Here is a 23,897-nt window from a genome sequence, read left to right as displayed (position 1 = left end):
TCCGCATCCCTGCTGGACTCCAGCCCCAGACTTTTGAACAACCATTCCAGACCAGCCTGAGGAACCCAGGACTGTCTTAGCCAAACCAAGACCCATATTGTCACCCTATGTTTAACCAACTTGATTTCTTATTCTGATGATGCTTTGTGGCTTTGTAGATGGGGGGAGAGCAGTAGATGCAATATACCTTGATCTTAGGAGATTTTGGCTTAGACGACCTTCTGAGGTTCCTTCCAATCCTATGATTCTATGACACTGGATTTTTCTCTGTGTTCAGATCCATAAAGACAACAACAACAACAACAACAACAATAATAATAAAAATAATAATAATAATATAACCATTATAATAATCAACAAACAAAACCAAAACCAAAAATAGACAAACCAAATGAAGCAAACCAAAAATGATCCAACTAACCAACATATCAATTCATTAAAGAAAGATGGAAAGATCCAACTTACATTTGTGAAAATGAAATAAGGCTCTGTGGGTGATATTACCCATCCATGTGCAAGGGGCAGCATAAGACCTACAGGCAATCTCAGTCCTATTTTGAGGGACCAGTTAAACAGACTACCTAAGCACTTGTGTAATTTTATTCTCAAGTCATCCCATGGAAGTCCCTTTCTAGAAGGTATTCTTGGGACAGAATGGTTTTACCTTTCCAGGTACTGTGCACGCTGCAGCTGAAGGATCCCCATTGCTGTTACTGATTATAGGAGGACCTTAGGACTTTATTTTAATCACTGGTGATCCTGGCCAAGGCAGGACAAATAAATCCTAAAAGAACATGCTTAACTGGAAATCTTAGGATTCCACTACAAATCTTGTCGAACCTTGGGTGAGTTTTACTATAATTGGCTCAGTACTGTATTGTTTTATGGAAGTCCCAATAGACTATATTAAAATATTTAATCTAGATTCTCCTGAGTTTCTGTGTTGGAAAGTCAGAGGCCAGAAGCACCATTGGGCCCTTTACTCTGTTCCAAAATGGCAGTTTTCACATGAGCTCCATAGGAACCAGCTGATAATTCCACCAAGGCTAATTTTGGCTAAAAAGATTTTGAAAGCTTAAATTATAAGACATTTCCAACTAGAGTCAGGATGATCAAGGACGAATTTATAAGTTAAAGAGGAAAAAAAGAAAAGCAGATCACAAAGAACTATAACAAATCCTTCAGTGGATGATGCAGAAATGTCTACATAATGTTCCAGTGACTGAGTAGTTAAGAGAAAGCAATGGTGCAATGGAAATAATTTAGGGATAGTCTAATTGTCAGACTATGCGGCTGGAGAGATGTGGAGTGAAATCTTGACTCCAGAAAAGTCAGAAAGAAAGCTTTCATAGACTACACTGGGGACCAATATTTTATGCATAGATTCTAATCTCAGTTGTATCCTTAATGTCACATCTACACAATCTTTGCACTGCCATCATGAACCACATCCCATCCATTCACTCCCACTCCACACATGCTAAATTCTGAACATTAGATCTATTAGAACAGTGCTAACCATGTAATCAGTGCCATACTCAGACTCTGTCTGAGGCATGTTTGCTGGTTGGCATGCAGCACCATTTGGCTATATTGTCTCATTTGGGAATTTGGCATCTAGGGTGAGAGCAAATGGGTCATGCTTATGGTGGTGCCCCTGGACAGGAGACAGAACTTTAAAAGGCATATGCTAACTTGGTCAGGAAACCTGGAGGAATTATTTAGATCCAGGTTCTCGAGATCCATTGATTCAAGTGAGGATCTAAGCCATAGCTTCTTTCTTTAAGTTTCCTTACCAGTAAAATGGGAAACCAAAGCACACACCATACAAACCTGACAGGCACTTTGGAAGCTTAATTAATGAATATCTCATTTTTAGAAATTTGGGATCCGTGTGTAATTTTTCATACCCATTTACGTAGATGGAGCCACAACAATGATTTAAGGCTGCAGCCTGAAAGAAGACTTAAGTTCATTATTGCAATATCTTATTTTTAGGCACCTGCATACATATTGGATTTCATATCTCCAAGTTAAGTATCTAGGTCCTCAATGCTTAACTCTCATAGGGGAAGTTAAGTGTTTAAGAATGGGATTCAAATAAGCTGGCAAGCTAATTTGGGAATTGCAACACTCTCCTAAACATTTCCTATGAGTGATTTTAGGCATCTTAGAACCTCAGCCCTTTCCAAAAACTCATGTGCTTCCCTCCATTCAGGAATTGTTGAGGAACAACCCTGAATCCACTCCTGGAGTTGAAGGTCTTCTCCTGCCCTTTGTCCTAAAAGACAACTGAAAATCAGAACTCGCTTTTTGGCTAGTGGTTACAGCCACATATTATAGCTTCAGACTCCGCTTCATATCTCCACTTAAATAACAGTGAAGCCCACTGCAGAGGGTTGTTGTGTTACAACTTCTTACAGTTCCTACTGTTAATACAATTCACCTAGTAACTAAGTACATCCAAAACTTCACTCCAGTGCATTTATGTGAGCTGCACTGCCTGTAGGTCCAAATCATATTAAACAACAGAGCAAACAGCAGGTACTATTCACAATCCCAGGCTCTTTCTATGGCTTTCTTATTCTTCCTATCTAGACACCACAGGAAACCAGTTTCTGATCCAATCACCCTCTTCCCCAGAACAAAACTCTCAATGGAGTATTTATACCCCAGGTGCATTTTAATTATGCCAATTAACTTGACCAGTTTCTGTAATTAGAGCTGGGAGGGAAATTAAACTGACAAGACATCATTCCACAAGCTACATGTAAAGCAACTAACTATAAGGGAACAGAGTGAACTTGTGCATATGGGCTTATAAATACATTATAAGCATTATATAAATATGGAGTGGAAAATAGACAACATTACATATACAGCTACAGCTGGCTGGTTGTCTCCTGTCTTTCTGCAGTCTCTGTATAGCCTTGAGGCCTCCTTTCTCTACAGCTACATCCTGCTGCTCTGGCCTGTCCCCTCTTTCAACCTCTTGTGCTTCTTTCATTATTTTCCCTCTACTCCCTTCCATTATCCCTTTCTCTTGCAGCTACAATAGCCTGCTGCTGCGGCTGCTCTAATTCTCTACTTAGGGTTCCCATGTGTGCTGCTATACCTCCATGCTAGTCAAGTCACATGTGTGCTTGCCCATTCTCTTGTATCCTTAGGCTTTCTGTGCCTATGTGTCTCCTCACCACAGGGCAGCACTTATTTCTGCATTAGGGAATGGGCAAACTTAGAATCACTGATCAGCAAATTTGGGAAGTAATTATTTCTTACAACTGCTTCTTAACCTTAGGCTGAAGATGGAAATTAACGTTCCTGGAGGACGTGAACCTGACAAGCCTGGGTGCCTGAAGTTCCAAGCTTGAGTACCAAAGAAAGGGTTAACACCTTCATTTTCAAAATGGGGGCTTGGGCATCAAGCTCTGTATTTAGGTATTAGCGATCTGATTTTCAAAGTGCCCAGCAGCTCCCTATTGACTTCAGAGTGACTATGTACACTCAAGCCAGCAATAGGAATTTACAGGGTGATGGGGTTTTAGCTACTGGGAACTGTAATGCTAAGTCCCAGGTATGTTAGGTTACCTCCTGAACTGCATATGGTCCGGAAGTTGTAGAGAGAGAAATGAAGGACAAAGACAAGTGCAAAGTGCTACACCTGGGCAAAAAGAACCGCCAACACACTTACAGGCTGGAGATGACCTTGTCAGCAGCACGGCAGCGGAAAGGGATCTTGGAGTCATAGTTGACTCCAAAATGAACATGAGTCATCAATGTGGCAAAGTGATCAACAAGGCTAACCACAGTTTATCATGCATTAGCAGATGCATGATGAACAGGTCCAGGGAGGTGATGCTTCTGCTCTATGCGGCACTGGTCAGGCTACAGTTGTAGTACTGCATCCAGTTTTGGGCACTGCGCTTCAAGAGGGGTGTGGAGAATCTTGAGAGGGTTCAGAGGAGGCCACTCATATGGTCAGAGGCCTGCAGGCAAGGCCCTATGAGGAAAGACTGAGGTACCTAGATCTCTTCAGCCTTTGCAAGAGAAGGCTGAGAGGTGATCTTGTGGCTGCCTATAAATTCATCAAAAGAGGGCAGCAGGGAATAGGAGATGCTCTATTTACTAGGGCACCCCTGGAGTAACTAGGAACAATGGCCACAAATTGATGGAGAGCAAATTTAGGCTAGACATTAGAAAGAACTTCTTCACAGTAAGGGTTGCCAGAATCTGGAACGGGCTTCCAAGGGAGGTGATGCTCTCCCCTACCCTGAGGGTCTTCAAGAGGAGACTGGAAAAGCACCTGGCTCTGGTTGTCCGACCCTAGTGCTCTTTCCTGCCCAAGGCAGGGGATCCGACTCAGTGACCTACTGAGGTTCTCTTCCGACCCTAACATCTATGAATTTATGAAGGGTGTGCAACTCTAGCTATAGAAGCAGCTTTATTCACAAGAATATTTCAGAGAGTTTCACTTATATGGATTATGGTGTTGGTTCTGCTTTTAACACACAAGACGTATGTGGGGGGGTGTGTGTGTGCATGGTTGGAGGGAAACCTCTTCCTACCAACCTGTCATCTGTCCTTTGAAGCTCTTTATGGATTCTGAAGTGTAAAGCAGTTCATGTTTCTAGAAGCAGGCCTGCAACAGTATTGCCTTTGATTTCAGGCCCATTTAATGCTTTAATCCTCCAGGCATGAAGGTAGATTCTGTATAAGTCAAACATAAGTCTTGTATATTCTCACACTTTTCACAAGTTTTGGGGGTGATGTCTTGGGAAAATGGGTGTCAAGTAAGTAGAAGTGATGGCTTTATACATTTTTCTGACCTTGGTTGCTTACCAAAGCTTCAGACCGTCTAGAAGCGTCTCAACCACATATAGTAAAATGTGAAGTTTTGATGTGTTGAACATTTTCATCCAGCTTGTTCTTTGACAAGGTGTGTCTATGGTAGTAGGGGTGAGGCTCCAAACATCCACCACATGCTTGAAACTACGCTCACCAACATGCTTATGGCATTGTAGTTTGCATGTGGGCTGTTTGGGACTCTGAAAGCAACAAGTACAAGGCGTGTGCCATACAGAACATGTTACAGCCAGATTCTTTGCTGCACAACAGCAGTTCTTTAATTTGGTACAATGAGTAAAGCAATTTAAAATAGTCAAACACCCAAAGCAAAACAGCACTAAAATGTGTCTCTCTGTGAAGAAGAAAAAGTCATTCTGTACCTAGTGCTATTTTGCATATTCTTTTGTAAAAATAAAACTGTTGTGGCAGCAAAAACTGCTTTTCCATGAAAGTTATGGAGTCACAATGCAGGTGGGAGAACTTGAAGGTGAAAGAGTAAGATCAGCTGTTCTCATCATTAATACTGGGCCAGATTCTGATGCCCCAACTCAAGTTTTAACTTAGTTCTTACATGAGATACACATCAAAAGTATTTTCCAGAACAGAAATATGTTGGTCCAAATGCTTTATAAGGGCTCACTTCTACAAAAGTTGAGGAATTAATTATTATTTAAGATGCATGAAGTTTATGCATTGTGGTTAAATAGGTAGAGTGTTGGTTCAATAGTCTTGGGATTCAAGTTGTCTTCTGAACTATCCTTCTCCTGGGTTGTGTACCTTCAGGGAAGTCATTTCACATTCCTTTTTCTTAATTTAGTTAAATAGCTATTAATAGTACTCCCTTGGCTTATCAATTGCTATGGAATAAGTGGATTTACCATACAGATGAATATGGCTATCACTAATTACTAATACCTGATCAGATGTTTGGTGCTATATAAGACAAAGATAAGGATAGTAATTACCTTGAATTACTTGCATCTAAAAGCTAGACACAGCAAAAGAAGAAAAAACAGTTCACTTAGCATAAGGAGTAATGTATTATTTTGTAGAGGAAAATTATATTACAATAGGTCTATATCTGGGGCAAGGAAGGGCTCCTGAACATAGCAGAAAAAGTGACTTCTTATGGGATCTGAATGAAGCGTGGTTTTGGCATGATGATTAAGTCATACTATATACAGAAAATGGCATACAAAGTAACTATATATAAAGGCTAATTAATAAAGTGACCTGACATTCTGTGAGGGTGGTGTGATAATAAGCATTTTTAAGGCTGATTGGAATATTTCAAAAATGTGTTTGTAGGGAGATCAGATTATGAGGTGTATTATCCCCTCATTTCTGAGAAGGTCTATCCACTGTACAGGTAAATAAACTGGAAAACAGGATGATAAAGCAACTTGTTCATGGCCCACAAGTTCAGTTGTAGAGCCAGAGACAAATTGAAAGAATCCTGACTTCCAGTCAGGGGCCATATTGTTAAGTGAAAACATTTGCAATTATGGAGCATGTATCAGCCAAATATCAGATCATAAACTTTAAATATAAATCTAGGCTTACAAATAGATATTGGGATGCCATTTACTTATAAAGCATGAGCCCTGTCAAATCAATTTGTTTGAACATGACAAACAGTTGTTATCTGCAAATAGCAGGGTGGTAGTCGTTGTTGCTGCCTAGTATAGCGCAGAGGTATCAGAGGTTGTAGCAATTATTTTGTACATTAGAAAAAGCAATGTCTGTGTATTATAGGATAACAGTTGTCAAATGCTGACTTTTTAAATGGTGACCACTATAAATGCATCATAAATAGGTAGAGGAAAATAGCATGAAACAGATTTTTAGCCAAATATACATGCACACAAGAAAGGGCATGTGGTTCAGCCCACACAAATTTGGGCTTTTTTTCCTCTCCTCAATAATGAGTTGACAAAGTTGTCGGATGTTTGTGTTGGCATATTTGTATTTTTTTAAATTGGGGACAAAATGCTCAATTCACAAAAGAACTCACATCTTCTAGTGGCTAGCACCTAACCACCTTATGGGTATTTCCTATGTGTCTGGGCTTTGCTGGTTGCCACATGGGGCCAGGTGGGAATTTTTCCCCTCTTGCTGCTATAGGTATCAGGATTTTTTATATCTTCCACACAAGTATTGGGTACTATCTGCAACCAAGACTGGGAATTTTGACTGGGGAATGCCAATTTTTTCTGCCGAGTCAGGTTCCCAGTGCCCCAGGGTCTTGCCCCTCTGCTCAAGTTCAGAATGACTGCCATATTTGGGGTCAGGAAAGCATTTTACCCCGGGTTAGACTGGTACAGACTGTGGAGTTTTTTCCTTTTTCTATAGCAGGAAATGTGGCCCTCTTCCTTGGATCTCAGGTGTATTGGGACAGCCTTTAAATCAGTAGTATGTTTGCTGCTGTGGTCCCTCTGCTTTGCCTGTGGTAGATTAGGGTGCTATGTCTTATGGTTGTGTCAGGGTTCACTGTATAGTTTTGCTAATAGGTTGGGAAAAGGTTTTGTATGGGATGGTTTAGATAGGGATCATCCTGCCTCAGGCAGGGTGCTGGACTAGGTCTTTACTTCTCTGTGATTCTAATAGAAGCTACAACCCCCAAGTTAGGATCCTGAGGTGCAACTCTTTTTTCCTTTACACATATTAGTGCCAGCTATTTAGCTGTATAAGTGGTATTTTTGGCACCTATGTGCAAGTAGTGATTCTGTTTCCCTGGCAATATGGCCACATAAGGGTATGTGTGTAGATGGAGCATGTAGAGTATGGCCATGTAAGTAGCTTCAAAAAGAGCACCAGAGAGAGGTGTGGAAAATGCTTGACTTATGCCATGATGGTTAGAGCATCCAGCTAGGAAGTTAGAGAGATGCAGGTTCAAACCCTGACTGGTTAAAACCTGAGTCTTAGGCTTCCTGGACAAGTGGTCTAATCGATCAGCTGCTGAGACCAAATGCAGAAGGGATTTCCTCCCATCACTTTCAAAACCTGCAATAAGGAGAAGTAGGTACTAAGCAAGGACACCCACATAGGCCAACATTATGAGCAGAGAGTTAGCTATATTCATCAATATGAAATACCAGGTAGGGTCCTTGGGATACACAGACACGCATCCTTTCCAGCAATTGCATATCTAAGTGCCATGTTACATGTAGGACATGTAAACTGCACTTAAAATGCAGAAGCTCATGATTTCAAGCAGTAAAATACATGTTCAGTGCCATTGTAGCATAGCAAAGTCACAACTTTTCATGGGAGGAGTATCTCCTGATTGTATCGAGTAGCATGTTCAGCTAGTATTGGACTGCTCCATGGAGATAATATGAATTCAAGATTTTGGTGTGGTGCTGGCCATTGATCAGTCCCAGCCCCAGCCCCACCAAGTTTTCCCTGTGGATCCAATGGCAGATGCTGATCCAATGGCAGGAGTGGTAGCACCCTCTCCCAGGCTTGGCTCCCCATTCCTTCCTCTGCCCACCACCTGAGGTAGAGACCAGGCTCACCCCCTGATGTGAGGCACTTCCAGGCTGGGCATACAGTGGAGAGGGAGTAGGGTGGATGTGTAGCATGCAGTGCCAGGGCCAGGTTAAGGGGGAAAGGGGGCACAGTCAGCTCCAGCCCTGTCCAGGGTGGGCTGAGATCACAGTAAGCATTACTGCATAACTGGTTGAATGAGTTCTACCTTTTAATATGGTGTGTTACTGTTTACTACACTCTAAATACAACCCAAGCTAAGTGTCCCATGTGACATGACTCTAAGCCCTCTCTCAGACAGCACAGTCACCAGGGAAGGATGTACTAATGCAACAAGTGTGGTTAGAATTTCCTCACCTACCATATAGGTGGGTAAGACTTAAGTTTCTTCCCTAATACTTGAATCCACATGGTCCATAGCACTAATTACCAGGCTTTAAGGCATTCTGAGGTAGGGCTCTATGAATATCTTTTATTGATGCTATCTAGTTGACACAGAATACTTAAGGTAGAAGGTAAAACAGGGTAGCACCTTTGAGACTAACTTGTTCAAAGAGGTATGAGTATTCTTTGTCTGACGCAGCTGATGAAGTAGGCTGTTGCCTATGAAAGCAAATGCTGGGCATTACTGTAGGAGGGTACAGCAATGGAGAACCAAAGAGTCAAGCTGTGTTTCACATCCAGTATGCTGGACTCTGTGTTGGGCCTGCCAAGGCAGAGCAATGCAGTCTCCTTCCCTTCAGAAATGCTGCATCATTCAACAGAAGTGGCCAGCAAATCTCCGTATGGCTCTTAGCTTATGTCATCCCCAAACTGAATTTTGATGAAAAAGGGGAATCTGATTTGGTTGTTGTATTCTTTATTTTGAGACTCGCCTCTCAGAGGCACAGTGTACTCGAACAAGAGGGCTTTGGAATGGAATGGGATGTCATCCGTATGTTTGAGGGGGCTCAAGTAGAAGTAAGACAAAAAGAAACATATTTCAGACAGGATGCATCTTCTTGAGCATTCACTGGTTAGAATACTGATTAAAATATTGTAAACCCCAGGAAGAAAATTCTATTAGTATCTCATTTGCATGAGTCTTAACTATGAGGAATGAATTGGATTTCTGTTTAAAGAAAATGAAAGGTTTATATGCTTTAGCAGCAAATCATAATGAAATGTTAAATATGTAGACTTGACTGACATACACATAATAAACAGAAGTGCATTTATTCTTAACCCACAGGAAAGCGCATGTATATCTTGGGTGGGGTTTTCAAAAATCATCTAGTTTGGATGTATATACCCCAGAAAGCCTTTCAGCACCTAAGTAAGTCCGTTTGAAATCAATAGGAGTTTGGTGTTTAAACACTTTCTGAAGACCTAAGCCTAAGCCACTGTTCAAATGGAAATCTGATTTTTAAGCAATGTTAGGTGATTTAGAAAATGCTATCCTTGCCTACAGCTTTTTTTCTGTTCTTTTTTTTTTTAAAGGACATTTTCTGTCCTATTTAGAGATAAACTTGGGTGCAGATCTTCATAGATATTTGGCACTTAAAGATACAGATAAATGCCTAGTAGGATTTTCAAAACCTAGTATTTGTCATTGATTTTAGTGCTTAGCTGTTTTGGAAAATCTCTTCACATAGGTATTGTTAAAACAGTCCTACAGTCTTGAGTGAAGCATCATATAAATACCCTTAAATATGAGCTTAAGGGCAAGGGCCAAGAAATATGGGCTCCGGGGCATGTATTTTGGCACTCAAGGTGTAAAGAGTGATTCACATGGACTCTGCTCTGTGGTCACAAAACTGTATAGGTTCCTAGATCCATTAATCACCTCCATTTTGCCCTTTAAAGATATTGAATAATCATAGATTTGGGTTCTTATACATGCTTAGAAGCACCCCAAATAGCACCTAAGTGCTAAATCCCACTTAGGTTCTGCTATGTTCACAAGGCACATCCATTAGATGGGGAAAACCAAGTGCATCTTTTGTGTGCAGCCTTGCGTGCAACCTAGTGATAACAGCACTTGTCCAGGAATGGAGAGATCCAGATTCAAACAACATCCCCAGCCTGACGGGGTTTGAACCCAAAGAACCCAGTTCTCAAGACAGTGCCCTTCTTTCAGCTGAAGATCACCTGCTGGGAAGCCAATTATGAAAGTTCCTGGTCCCTGCTGCTAAAGCTATTTAGCATTTAATATTAGATCATCATTGGCTGAAACAGAGAACTGACACTGGCAAGAGGGAAGAGGACCAGCTCTCCCAGAGGAGTGCACTTGTCAGTGAGCCACTGTCTTCCTTTGGCCTGCCAGCTGCACAGTGGCCAACTTCAACAAAACATGCTGGGCTAGTCCTTTTTGAGCCGATGATTTAGGGCACTCTTCTGAGGAGTGGGGAATGGTGCTTGAATTGCCTAGAACTGAGGGTACCGTCTTCCAAGAGACTCCAACCTCTAGATCAGAGGTGCTCAACCCCCAGCCCATGGTTCATGGGGCAGATCCAACCTGCAGTGCCATGTCATCCAGTCCATGGGAGTCCCCACAACTCTGGACATTTGTTGGCAGCCGAGTGGTGGCACTGCTCCCCTGCTGTCAAATTCCATGAACCATGGGGAACCCCAAGCCCTGTGCACTGGATTGGCTGCCTAATTGCAGCATGCAGGGTTGTGTGGGGGCAATGCCAGGTCCCAGGGCCGAATCCCAGCACATAGGGGTGGGAGAGGGAGGTGCCAGGACCCAGGACACAATTCTGACAGAAGGGGGTGGTGCTGGGCTCTCACAGCCCAATCCTGGCAGGAGGGAGTGGCAGGGGACAGTGCTAGTACCACCAGGGCCTGATCTGGTACATGGACGAACCCCAGGCATGCATCTAGCTGGCAGAACCAAAAAGTTGAGCTAGCTTCCTAGGAAAAAATAATTGAGATGGGGGGCGGGGGAGAAAAGAAAAATGTTGGCTTCTCCAGCTCAGTGCTTTATAATGAAGTCAATAATACTGTCACTTCAGTCATTCTGGTTCAAGTAAACATCTCCCCTCTGAGCAGTCTGGATCCTGACACGGTGCAAGCATGTAAGCTTTGAGGAGGAGCAGGAACCTGGATATACCCCTGTGCCTATTCTTCCTTTTGGCTAGCTCTAAGCACCTCCCTAATGAGTTTCTTGGCAATTTTTTTGCCCTGGGAGGTACCTAGGTTTCCCATTCATTGTATAGGAAGCCTAAGGGCACCTATATACGTGATGGAGCTCTGCTGCAATGTGTGCTAATTAGCATGTGTCAGAGGAGACTTGATTAATTGAGGCTGCTGAAGCATGCTAATTAGCGTACTCCAGCAGTCTCTGCATCATGTGTATTCAGTGTCTCCGCTTTTCAAAATGGCAGTGGGGGCACTTTAATTAAAGCTCGTTGAAAGAGCTTTAGTTAAAGCACCTCTGCCACCATTTTGAGTGCTTTGAGTTAAAGCACCTCTGCCAGGACGCCAACGTCCTGAAGTGCAGGACGTTGAATACATGTAACACTGTGGGCACTTTAATTAGATCGGCTCTCCATCCTGGAGCACATGTATAGACTCTAGGGATGTGTGAAATTTCACTGGCTGTTTTGATTCAACACTGTTTTGACTCAATTTAAACTTGAAACAGTAAAATCAAATTGAAATGAAGGGCTTCAAAACAGCCTCAAAACAGGGCCAGTCGAAATGTTTCAAAAGTTTCAAAACATTTCAAGTTTCAAAGCAGCAGCAGCCAGGTGGTGGGAGACAGGGGAGAGCCAGGGCTGCACTCCCAGCTCCGTGTGGCTCAGCCAGGAGTGCAGCTCTGGCTCTCCCCGCCTCCTGCAGCTGGGCTGCAGGAAGCCGATCACAGTGCAGGGGAAAGGAACTCAGCCTAGCTGAGCTGAGTTCCCATTGCCAGTGCTAGATTGGGCTGGGGTAGGGAACTGAGCCTGATCTCTCAGTTCCCCTCCCCAGTGCTACGATCAGGCTGGGGAAAGGAACTCAGCCAAGCTGATCTAGTGCTGGCGATGGGAGCTCAGCCCAGCTGGGCTGAGTTCCTTTCCCCAGCCCAGTTGTAGTGCTGGCGATGGGAGCTCGGGTCAGGTGGGCTGAGTTCCCTCCCCCAGCCGGATCTATCGCAGCGCTGGGGAGGGAACTGAGTGATCGGGCTCAGGTCCCTTCCCCAGCTCCCCAGTCCCAGGTGGCAGCACCTGGTTTCCCTCCCTCATCTGGCAGGCAGACTAGGGCCCACAGCCCTGGGAGGACTGGCATAGCCCCTGCAGCCCTCCTGGGGTTGCAGGCCCCCATCCACCTGCTGGATGAGACAGGCCATTTCAAGCTTCCCCATTATAGCATATGGGTGAAACATTGAAACAGCATCACTGTTTTGATGAAGCGAAATGGAGCAGCGGTTTTGAATCGAAATGAAATTTGAAATGACACGCTGTGCTGTCAAAGCCTTGCAACTCAAGTCGAAATAGACCGGTGCCATTTTGCACAGCCCTAATAGATGCCCTGGATGTCTAACTCTGTCAGTTAGGCTTGTCTTCCTCTCCTTGCCCCAAGTCAAGGTGCCTAAATTCTAGATGCTGTAATGCCTAAGTGAAAGAGCCTGAGCAGGCATTTAGGATCTGGCCCTAAGGTTCAAAACCTCAGAGGGATTTTAACACTTAACCCTCTTTGAGACTGATAAGAGGAGATCAGTAGGCTTTGCTGCACATTACATGATGAGCTGTACAAATGTTGATCGGTATTAGTGCTAACCTGAGTTTGGAGCAGTCACTTCATAGGCCAAGAGGGATCTGGAGGATTGAAAGGTAAGAATCCCCTCCCTCCCATTCTCGACTTGCCCCTTGTCCTTTGTCCCGGGGGGGCTCCCCTCAGTTCCCTCCCACCTTCCCACCAGCCAAGCCCCACAAAGTCATGAAAAATTAACCCTTGAGGGAACCTGAACACAAGTTCTCCATGGTGCTTTGCTCTATAGCGACTTCAGCTAATACCCGATTTATCAAGAGTTATTTTTTTGTTGCATGAATGCCCATTTCAGAAGCATTCTGCAGTCATGCACTTGTGTTATGCCACAACTGTAGAGCACTTTCAGGGGCCCAATCGCACAAAAAACTTAACTTGTGTAAGCATCCTAAGATGTAGCCTAGAGTGGCTGCACCTTAGTATAACATGAGCTGGGAAACATGGATCAGAGATAATCCTGCCAAGGAGTGGTGTAACAAGTGCTTCAAACTAGTTTCAGGTGTCAATGTGTAGACAATTCAGTTGTTGAGAGCTCCAGCAACCTCCCAAAACCTGTGTAACAAGGGTTTTAGATACCTAAATATCGATGATGAGATGAGCTTAAGCCAGTTTTGAAAATGGGACTCGGGTGTCTATTTTTACCCTTTGTCTAATCAAAATTATTTCTGATTTTTATCATAGTGTCAGAATGTATTATTTAGGTTCTTCTACTGCAGCCATCGCTGTGGTATCAAAGCATCTTTCACTTGCTTGTACTGATGTGAAGTCAAAAAAACAGCCCCATTCCAGCTGTGCTGAATGCCCAATAAAAGGTCCCTGGTTCCCTGTACTGTTCTAGACTAAGATTTAGTATACTTAAGTCATATCAATTTAGTCCATGCAAACAGGACCAAAAAAAGTTTCTGACAAGTTATTGTCAAACTTCAGGCACTGGTACAAGAGCCATGTGATCAGAAGAAAGCAAATAAATGGCAAAGGAAATGTGCATAAGAGGTTGAAGTACAAAAGCTGTCCAGGAGTCTGCCTTCGTTAATGTTTCCCATGCATAATATTTTTTCAGAACTTTTGAAAAACCCCATTAGCTCTTTCTGTATGAAGGTGACATTTATTTTCAATTCTCCCTACAATATGATGATGAAATTACATGAACTTTAAATCAAACTTTAGTGCGACAGGATAAATAAGTCTCACAGCTGACTGCGCTGAACTGGCGTCAGAACAGTCATGCCAGCATTACAGTTTTATCATCTTAACAAATGTTTGTTTTCCATTTGCATTTGACAATGGAATTAATAAACTATATTACCAATTTAAGGTTTATAAAAATGATCCCACTCTTCAGCCCCTGACCCCACTTATCTCATTTATAGAATTTGCATTTTGCATAATGGTAAATCAGGGGCATTTTCACTCCCACATTTCAAACACCTCAATTCTAATTTTCATGGTAATAGTAAGGGCGCTGAACAACAATGGTCTGTTGATCTAGTTTGTCTCTTGCCTGGCCCAGTGCAACTGGGCAATTGTTAAACATAGGAGTCACAAAAACAGATAACAAAATAGACCATTAGTGGCTTTGGCTATAACTGTTTCAGTAATAATTAATATGCAGGATAGCTAGTCATGTCACACACCATTTCAGACTAGAATTGCATCTGTCAGTCCAAATTCTGACTACATACAAGGCATCCAGCACCGAATCTAGTTAGACAGCTAACTGAATTAAAACAAAAATCTACAGATGCATGATAAATGCACAGGATGCTATGTCACACATGAATGACTCCTGTGCAGGCCAAATGACAGATGTATTTCCTCGACTCCAGGCCAGGCTCCAGCACAAACCACTCTTCATTTATCAATAATTGGGCCTTAATTTCATTTGGCAGTGGTGGAGCAGCATGCTCAGCTTCCTCTCCAATAGACTAACACTAATTAGACTTTTTTGGGGGGCATCAATCTTTTTATTTTATCCTCTAATAATCAACCATAAGCGTAGACATATCTCCTCTTTTTTCAAGGGACAGGGTGTGCTTTACCCATAACTCATTATTAGTGATAATGGAATGGGAATGGGAACGGTTCTATTATTTATGTTTGAGAGAGGGAAAGAGAGAGGCAGAGAGACAGGAGGATGGGATCATATTCTGCCTGTTCACATTGAATCAGTGTTTTGATTCATTTGCCACCTCTTTGGAATAATAAATGTCATGTTCTATTAGTACAGATCTACCAAAAAGGGGATTTTAGTCAAATAGAGTCTATTTGTCAGGGGGGTTTTGTGATAGACTTAAATTCAGGCACAGTCATTCTGGTGTTAAGTGCCTGATGTCTCAGCCAACCACCAGAACCTTTAGGATTCAATCCAGCCACGTGCTGAGCATACCTGCCTGGTGCTGAGTCCCTCAAACTCATGCAAAATTTCAACTTCATGGAATTTCAGCCAGGCAGGGGTGAAGTTTAGTTAACTAAATTTGGTAGCAGCAAGTTGTAAGGTCTGTAAAAAAACCAACCCATGCTGTAAATATGTATAAAATGCATGCACACAGACACATGTGTGGCTATATGTGAGCATGCACATGTTTATGCATAAAAGATGTGAGGCAGGATAATCTTATGGATGATTTGCACAGCACATTTTGCCAAATGATTTACTCCTGCACAGGTTAGCTTTACAGCTCTATTTCTTGCTGTTTCAAACAGTGATTTAACTGACCTTAGTTTGCATAAGTTTTGATTTTATCACTATCTCCCTTACAAGGTGAGATACAAATTTACTATTTCAAAAACACTTCTTGCCTCCAAGTGACAAACTGAAGTGACTGGGCCCATTTGCTGAGAAAACCTTAGCTTTAGGTAAGTGTTAAACCCTACTGATTTGCTCTAGGGATCTGTGCAGTTCAGTTCCACATATCCTTCCTTTGGTGTTTTAGCATATAACACGGTGTTTATTGGCATAGACTAAATCAGTGATGTGGTCCTGAGGGCTGATTGCTATGCCCAGATGATCTGTTGGAGTTTGCTGCATGATCCAATCTATGGCATAATTGAAGAGAATGAGGAACAAAATTCATCCTTGTTTCACCCCAGTAACTACGCCAAATTCAACAGAGAGCTCTCCATATGGTCCAACACAAGTTAGGTAATGTGTATATTATGCCATAATAAATGAAGTCTCATAGGTCTTAGTGGCTAGTTATTATTAAAGGTATTTCATAGCAACTCATTATGAACGGAACAGAATGCAGCAACTGGAAAAGCGATAAATAGTGCTGCAGTACAGTTATGATAGGGGTGGAAAAAATCTAGGCTTTCATCTTTGCTACATAATGATACGTTTGATCTTCACTTTTGGAAAAGACTGCTATTTGGCATTCGGATTCTTCATGGTTAGCCGAGTTGTAGCATGAATAGAAATGTACGTAAAGGGCCTGTTTATGAAAGAGCTCCCAGGAGATGCTAGGCTCCCGGGTTTCCCAGCAAAGTCAGCAAGAACTGAGGTTGCTCAACATCTCAAGGGATCAGCTCCTGAAGCAAAGAGAAAAATGGGGAACTCTAGGCACTTGTGGAGTTTTTATATCAAAGTAGTTGGTGGGGAGGTGGTGTGTGTGGAGCAGGGATGTGTTTACAAGGCAAGTTACACTAGTGAAACCTGGTTGAACTCCAGGGGCCTATGTGAGAAGAAACTGGGATTTTTATTCAGCGATTCAGAGGGTCGCATTAAACATCTCCAACTCAGGGCTGGATTAACCTTTTAATAGGCCCTAGGCAAATAAACTCAGGGCAGACCCTCCTCCCTACCCTGGTGCTGCCGCCTGAGGGGAACAGGGCTCAGAGCAGTGTTGCCAAGTCTCTAGAGGAAACCACCCCCCTCCAGTGCTGCCTTTTAAAACAAGCCCAACATTTCAAAGAGAGCAATGAGGGTGGGAAGTGTGTGGGGGGGGCTGTGAGGGGGTATGGCTGTGTTTTGGGGGGCAATAAGTTAGATTGGGGTGTATATGTGGGAGCAGGGGCTGTGGGGGCAGGGTATGTGGGGTGTAAGGGAGGGTGGGGGGTGGGGAGACCCTCCCCAGGTGATCCCTCCCATGGCACACAGACCCCACTATGAGCGGGGGCTGCCTTTGGGGCCCACGCAGGCACCAGTGCTTCACAGCGCATGGCTCTGGCCAGCGGTGCATGGTGATGGAGAAGAGCACAGCTCCGCTGGCCACCTCTCTCACACCAGGCTCCGCACAGCCCACACGCAGCTCCATGCTACTGGGGGAGAAATGGTATGGGCTGGAGCCGGCTGCCTTCCCTGTCCCCTGCTTCCCGTGACTTGTGTAGCAGGGGGTGGGGAAGGCAGCCAGTTCTGGGCTTTCCCTGGTAGTGTGGAGCTGCACGTGTATTGTGCAGAGCCCAGCATGAGAGAGGCAGCCAGAGGGGCTGTGCTCCTCGCTCCCACCATGCATCACTGGCTGGAGCCGCATGCCTGGGCCTGTTCAGGCAACAAGCATGCCCTGAGGGCTGCTGCTGCTGGTGGCAGGGGCTGTGTGTAGGGGGTCCCCACTGCCCATTGTGCCTCACGCCCACACCCTGCCCACCCGAGCTCTGCCCCCCACTCAGATGCAAACCCTCCCCCCTCCACCTGCCCTCTTCATACCTGGTCCCCAGAGCAAGCCAGAGGCTGGGGAAGACACGCGGGTCCCTGAGGTGGCAGCAGCAGCAGCCCCGGCTGGAAGGGAAGGGAGGTGGACAGGGCCATTTGTGCCACCACCATGGAGAGAAGGACCAGGCCCCCCACCCCTCCTGCTCAGGGCCCTAGGCATGTGCCTAATTTGCCCATGCATTAATCCAGCCCTGGTCCAACTTAGATGTCACAATGACTAAAAAGTAGGCAGCTGCGTACTAAAGGATGGTCCAAAGAGGGTTAAGCAACTAGACTGTCTATACAGTAAATGGGGAGAGTTAGGTGCTTCTAAATGGTGATCCAGAGAGCCCAGGTACTGAGGGTAGTGACACTTAGAGCTAGATAGTTGGAAGCAGAGAGCACAGAGGTGCTGCCTTTCTCTGAACTCCTGCCCTATTCTGGAGTTTCCATCCATCTGGGGTCCAAGACCTGCACTCCTCTTCAGAGTGTTAAGTGCCTAAATAACAGTGTGATGGTATCATGTCACCCACCTTTTGCATACAAGTTTACTCTCACAGAAGTAAGTGATACAAGTTCTATACCCTCCACTGCCAGAGGAGATTCAAACCCACATCTCCCACTTCCTAGAAGGCTGGCCTAAGTACTGGGCTATAGAACAGGCTGGGTGGCAGTGCACCCTCCAACTCTTATTGCAGCTGCAGTCAGTAGTGCAAGACTCATGGAGCTAAGAAGACAGCAAATAGGAAAGACAGAATAGTCTAGTAGTTAGGGGTTTTGACTGGGAAGGAGAGAACTGGGGTGAAGAACTGGGATCTGGCCATTACAGAAAGCATGGGCCATAGCTTGTTGTGTGCTATTTTTTGGGTAAAGTGCTTAATTTGTACTGAAATCAATACTACTGTTGTGTGTTAGGAATATTTTAAGTAGACTTTTGGGGATTTCAGCAGAATATAGCAGTTGATTTGCTTTGTACCTGGATTACAATGGAGTTGTTATAAACATTAGCTTCCTAACTGCTCAGACTGAAGCATTTTTGTCCATACTTGGAAGCATAGACTTGGGAACCTTGGGAAACTGTTGTCCAAAATGGTGGCACCAGGTTTAGGCACTCAATGAGAGAGCATGTCCTGAGTCATTCTCTTTCGTCTGGATTTGAATCATGGAAACGTCTTCCTGAATCTCATCCTCAGTCTAAAATAAAGAACTGAAAATTTTTTCTGATATTAATTGTAATGACTTAGGTAGAATTCTACAGTCACATTTGATTATTTCATCGTAACTGCAGCAAGAACTTATTGAAATAAGCTTTTTTATACCTATGTCAATTATTATCTCCAGATACCAGGTTTTTAATTATTTGTGTGGCTTGTCTAAATGAAGATTCTGGGGGGGATACCTTAGGACTAGGACAGACATGACACATAGACTTGTAGAAGTGATTGGAAACTGGTTTAAACCTGCAACAGAACAGAAGTGCACAAAGACTGGTTTCAAAATGGCTGAAACTGGTTGAAAATAGACCTGGATGGATGCAGTATCAATCTTAACTGATTTAGGCTCAAACAGTCTATCAAACTTCTGTCCCAGAATCCTTCCCGAAAAGTTATATCTCAGTCCCCCTAAATCCCAGGATGCATTGCAGCCCCTCCTAACCCTCCCTGTGGCAGATTGGATGGGCTAGCCTCCACCCCATCTTGTCTGCTCCAGCCAGCTGGGCAGCCCTGCCCCCAGCTGTCACAGAGCCGAGACAGCCTTCCCATCCCCACCAGCAGCAGCATGGGGTGGGGGCTGGGGTGGGATGGAAACCTGTCCCAACCCTGGCTCCCCTCATAACCCAGTGGATCTCTTTCGTAAAACTCAGCCTGCCTGCTGCATCATTTATTGTCACAGCCCATGGGGCCTGCTCCCTTGCATACTGAAGATTTCCTGCCCCCTTAGAAGTACCTGTTTTGAGAGATTGTTTCTTGATGCCTTTTCTTAATCTAGCATAGGCATAAATCCCTATTTATTTTTCTTGTTCAGACCCATACGTAAAATGATCCTGATTACTGAGAAAGTTCTCCCAATGGAAAACTTAGACTGTGGACTAATCCCCCATGGAAGCTGTAGAAGCTCCATCATTTGACCTTTTAAGAAATGTTTACTGGATGTAGAAGTTTTACAAATTCCTCCTTCCTCCCAAAAGCACTTCCTATAATTCTTAGGCATTAAAAGCCACCTAAGTGTATTCTGCACCTGATAAAGTGTAACATTACTTGCGTTTGAGACCAGTTTGAGACAGAGCACAGCAAAAAAAGAGTCATTGTTAAATTAGCACTTGCCCTTATTTTTGTATTTAAATTGATGAGAACAGTGAAGGCACCAGCTCCCGTCCTTGGTACTCTTAATTATATAAAGCCATGCAACGATTTAGCCACAGCTCCACAAAATTTAACTGAAGTGATATGCAAATTGGACACCCATCTTCACACACAATTTCCTTCCCCCAGAAACTTCCTTTAAAGGCCGTGTATTCTCTTGTTTATTGTATACAGTTTGAGGCATTTTTGTTTAGCACTAGATAAACATTAAAACAACCAAGCAAATAAGGAAACCAACAAAAAACCATACAACTCATAACACATATCCAAACACATGGTCATGCTCAAGTTTATTTGGATGGAGGCTAAAAGCAGAGAAATGGCTCATGGCGATGTTATTTTTCCCTGTGAACTTTCGAGCAAACAGTTTTTTGTTTGCACATGTGGTTGGAAAAGAACGTATACCTAAAATGAACCATGAAGCTCAATTAGTATATTCCAAATATCTGCTTCCTGGCTTACTGCTGCTGTAGTCCTTAAAATGCTGTATCCTATTTAGGAGTCAGGCAAAAATTTTAGGCAAACCTTTTTTCTTCTGAAAGATATGAAATAGTCTCAGCTGAAATTATTAGATTTGTCTAACTGTTTCAGGCAATCAAGCTTTAAAATCATCTCAAAAACTGCAAAGATTTAATGTTAATAGGTGTTAATGAAATATTTTGAATTTTCAAGTGTTAAAGTTAAATACTTGCCCCCTGTGGGTTTTTCTTCAAAATATACCACTGTGCTTAGCACAATGCAAATTTAATTATTTTTAAAAACACAAACGTGAGAAAATAAGATCTTTTTTCAGCTTGTGCACCAAACCAGAAGAAATCATTATATGCACTGTGCTGCTTCCTGTAGTAGATTGATTATCAAATTCAATATCGGATTATTTGAATAGCAGGACTTTATTTTCCATCCATTTGTTCAAACTGCAAGGCTGCCACTTAAAAAAGATTTGTTAATGAGTTTTTAGTGCCATTGGGCCCTTAACATTTCTTTTTTGCCTATAAACTAATTTTATTGTTTTACAAGGGTGGAGAAAATTGCTACATTTGTCTTGGAATGAAAAGTATTAACCTATTAAAGATAAATAGCTGATTAGCAAAATAGGGGTTGTTTAAAAAAAAATATTTTGAAATAAATAATAGATTCCTTGGCTCGGCTGTATTAAGGGGATATTTGTTTTCCTTCCTGTTGTAAATTCCACATGTCAAATGCCTCACCCTAACATTTTATGCAACCGTTCCAGCAGGGAGATATAGCTTGGGATACTTGGAAGTGCTGAAATGGTTTGCTCTCTGCTCTGTTTTTTGTTTGCAGATGTGTTAGATCCTTGAAGTCTTGTTCAAAAGAACAACATCGAGTCAGCTGACTCAGGGGACAGGAATTTTGTGCAAGGAATTTAATTTGACCACAAACATACAAAGTACAAAGGATATCCAACATACGCACTCAGATACTTTAATACAAATTCTTCAACAGGAAATCCTGGTGAGTAAAGTTTGTACATAACCAGTTCAGAGAGTGAAATTCACCTAAGTGCAGAAACCAGCGCAAGACCTACATGACACGTCAATCCAAGTTGCAACCTGCTTCAGCCCGGGTTAACATGAGCTGATCTGGTGATGGCTAGAGGAGGGGCAGGATTCTGTAACTATCGACTACTATTTCAGTCCAGAAGGTTGAATAACAGCTGTGAAGGGACTGGATTGTCTCCTTTGCCCCCTGTGGGTTTTGTTGCACTTTGCCAGGGTGTCAAAAAGGATCTGTAGAACAACAGCATCCCTCAAATGCCCACTTCTAATAGCTTCCTGCTGCCACCAATTATTGATACCTCTCTCATTTCCAGACTTTTCTGGTCTGTTACCATGGCAATTCATTGCCTCATCAGGGTCCTTGTGAACTTGTTTACCATCCCAATTATAACATTTTCAAATCCAGGCTGATTATGACAGCTCTGTGTCGCCCATCTGTGCTTGATCTGATCAGCACTTCCACAACAATACATTGGCAGGTCACCATAACTTTGCATCACACTCTCCCCCACATTAACTAAGCTTACCAGTTCTTAACAGTCTAAAATCAACTAAATTCAGCACTCCAGGGAAATGTCACCTTGTAATTAATGAGTCAAAGCTTCATGAAAGACCACCGGGGGGCAGTCAGATAAAAAGGACATCTTCCTATATATATATATATATATATATATATATATAATCACAGTTTTAAAAAAGAACATTTTAATTATTAACTTGTATTATGGTGACTTCTAGAAGCCTAACTGAAATCAGACACCCATTGTGCTAGGCACAATGCAAGACACAATGCAAACAGAGACTAACAAACAGTCCCTGTCCCAAAGACCTAACCATCTAAAAAGAGGGCCAGGACACTGAAATACTGTTAGTTTAAGTGATTTCTCAAAAGTCACATAACTGTAATAGAACTGAATTGAGTTGAATCAGGTTTGAATCATTTGAATTCCATGCTAGTTCACTGGAAGTCTTGTAAAACAGGTTAGACAAACGTTCATAATTTAGGTTGGGATGATCCTGACTTGATCAGGGAGGTTAGATTAGAGATCCTCCTGAGATCCTTTCCATCCTTTCCTACTGTTGCATTCCACAATCCTTCCTCAGGTATAAAAGACAAGAATAAGGGAGACGTGTGCTGTGGAGGAAACTGTATGTCTTCATTAGGATAGCAATTACCACAGATAAAGTTCATAACTGTTTCAATTTTAGCCCTCTTTTTTTTCAGTCAGTGATAACTGTGTTTGAAGAAATGTTTGCCAAAATCACTGAAAGTTGCACCATGATGTTTGTCGTGGAAACAACCCTCATTGAGAAGAATTGGATTTGCTTGCCCTGGAACAACTTGATTTTGATTTCTTCACTTAGCTGGTAAGTGTGCAGCTAAGGAAGGATAGACTGAACCGAGGGAAGTCAAATTCCATCTATGGGACTTAATAGAGAAATACACCCAGAACTGGGAGAAGAGATCCTGAAAACATGTAAAGTGTGAATAGGACTGAAACAGCTACCCAGGGACCCTGACATATGTAAGGATTTCTTGCCTGAATAAAGGTGGCAAGGTGAACCACAGTTTAGACAACTCTTCCATGTTACTTCCAACTTGCTTTTAAGCAAGCATCAGTTTATCAATCTCTATGGAAGGAGAATTTTTTTAGAAAGATTTTTGAGCATCTGAAAATGGGTTGTAATGAAAATACTGATGTAACCTTAATAAGTATAGCAGATGCAGCTAAGCTCCTGCTATAATAATTATACAGTGCGTACTATCTTTCCTCTACATACAGTTCAGATGTGCCAACCTGATATTAGAAGATAGTAATTGTTTGCAGTGTTCAGATTGGTATGAAAAAATTGATTTTACAGTGCTTGAACTTCAGAAATAAAAGTATTGCAAAAAGGTTGCTTGAGAAGTTTTGCAGTCTGTCTTAGCAATATAACTCAGGGTGCCAAGGTTAGGAGTCTGTATTTTACAGAGAAAATGGGCCTGATTCTCTGGTAAATGGCACCTTCTGTAGTATCAAATGCCAGTGAGTTCAGACAAGAAGTATGCAAAATATTTACCACAAACAAACAAACTAAAAACTTCATCCTGATTCCTCCCCCCCCCCCTTTAATTATGAACAAGAAAATGGCCCCTTTTACCAAAAAATCTGCCAGGTTTTACAGTTTTCCTCTTGCAAATGGTCCTTTTTTCCCTAATAAAAATGAGTTCCCACATAAAATTGCACCATTACAAATTGACACTTGACATGACATACTTACATTTAAGCTTTGTTTTTGTAATTTAAAATGTGTTTTGTCAAATGTTGCACAAAACAA

The 23,897-nt window shown here is 42.7% G+C and overlaps 1 long non-coding RNA gene across 1 annotated transcript in view; it reads left to right on the top strand.

Moving 5' to 3' along the window:
• The window catches only part of LOC149868030 (uncharacterized), an 87,609-nt gene extending 64,292 nt beyond the window's left edge, over positions 1–23,317 (top strand). The window contains exons 2-3 of the long non-coding RNA XR_016440943.1: positions 21,364–21,534; positions 22,804–23,317. This is a non-coding gene — a long non-coding RNA (uncharacterized LOC149868030). The remainder of the gene's footprint in view (positions 1–21,363; positions 21,535–22,803) is intronic.
• Positions 23,318–23,897: the final 580 nt, after the last annotated feature.

The sequence above is a fragment of the Crocodylus siamensis genome, chromosome 3 (genome assembly GCF_052110815.1).
Source record: "Crocodylus siamensis isolate JL-2025a chromosome 3, ASM5211081v1, whole genome shotgun sequence".
NCBI lineage: Eukaryota > Metazoa > Chordata > Crocodylia > Crocodylidae > Crocodylus > Crocodylus siamensis.
The sequence above is the reverse complement of the archived record's forward strand: the minus strand, read 5'-3'. Positions and strand labels throughout refer to the sequence as shown.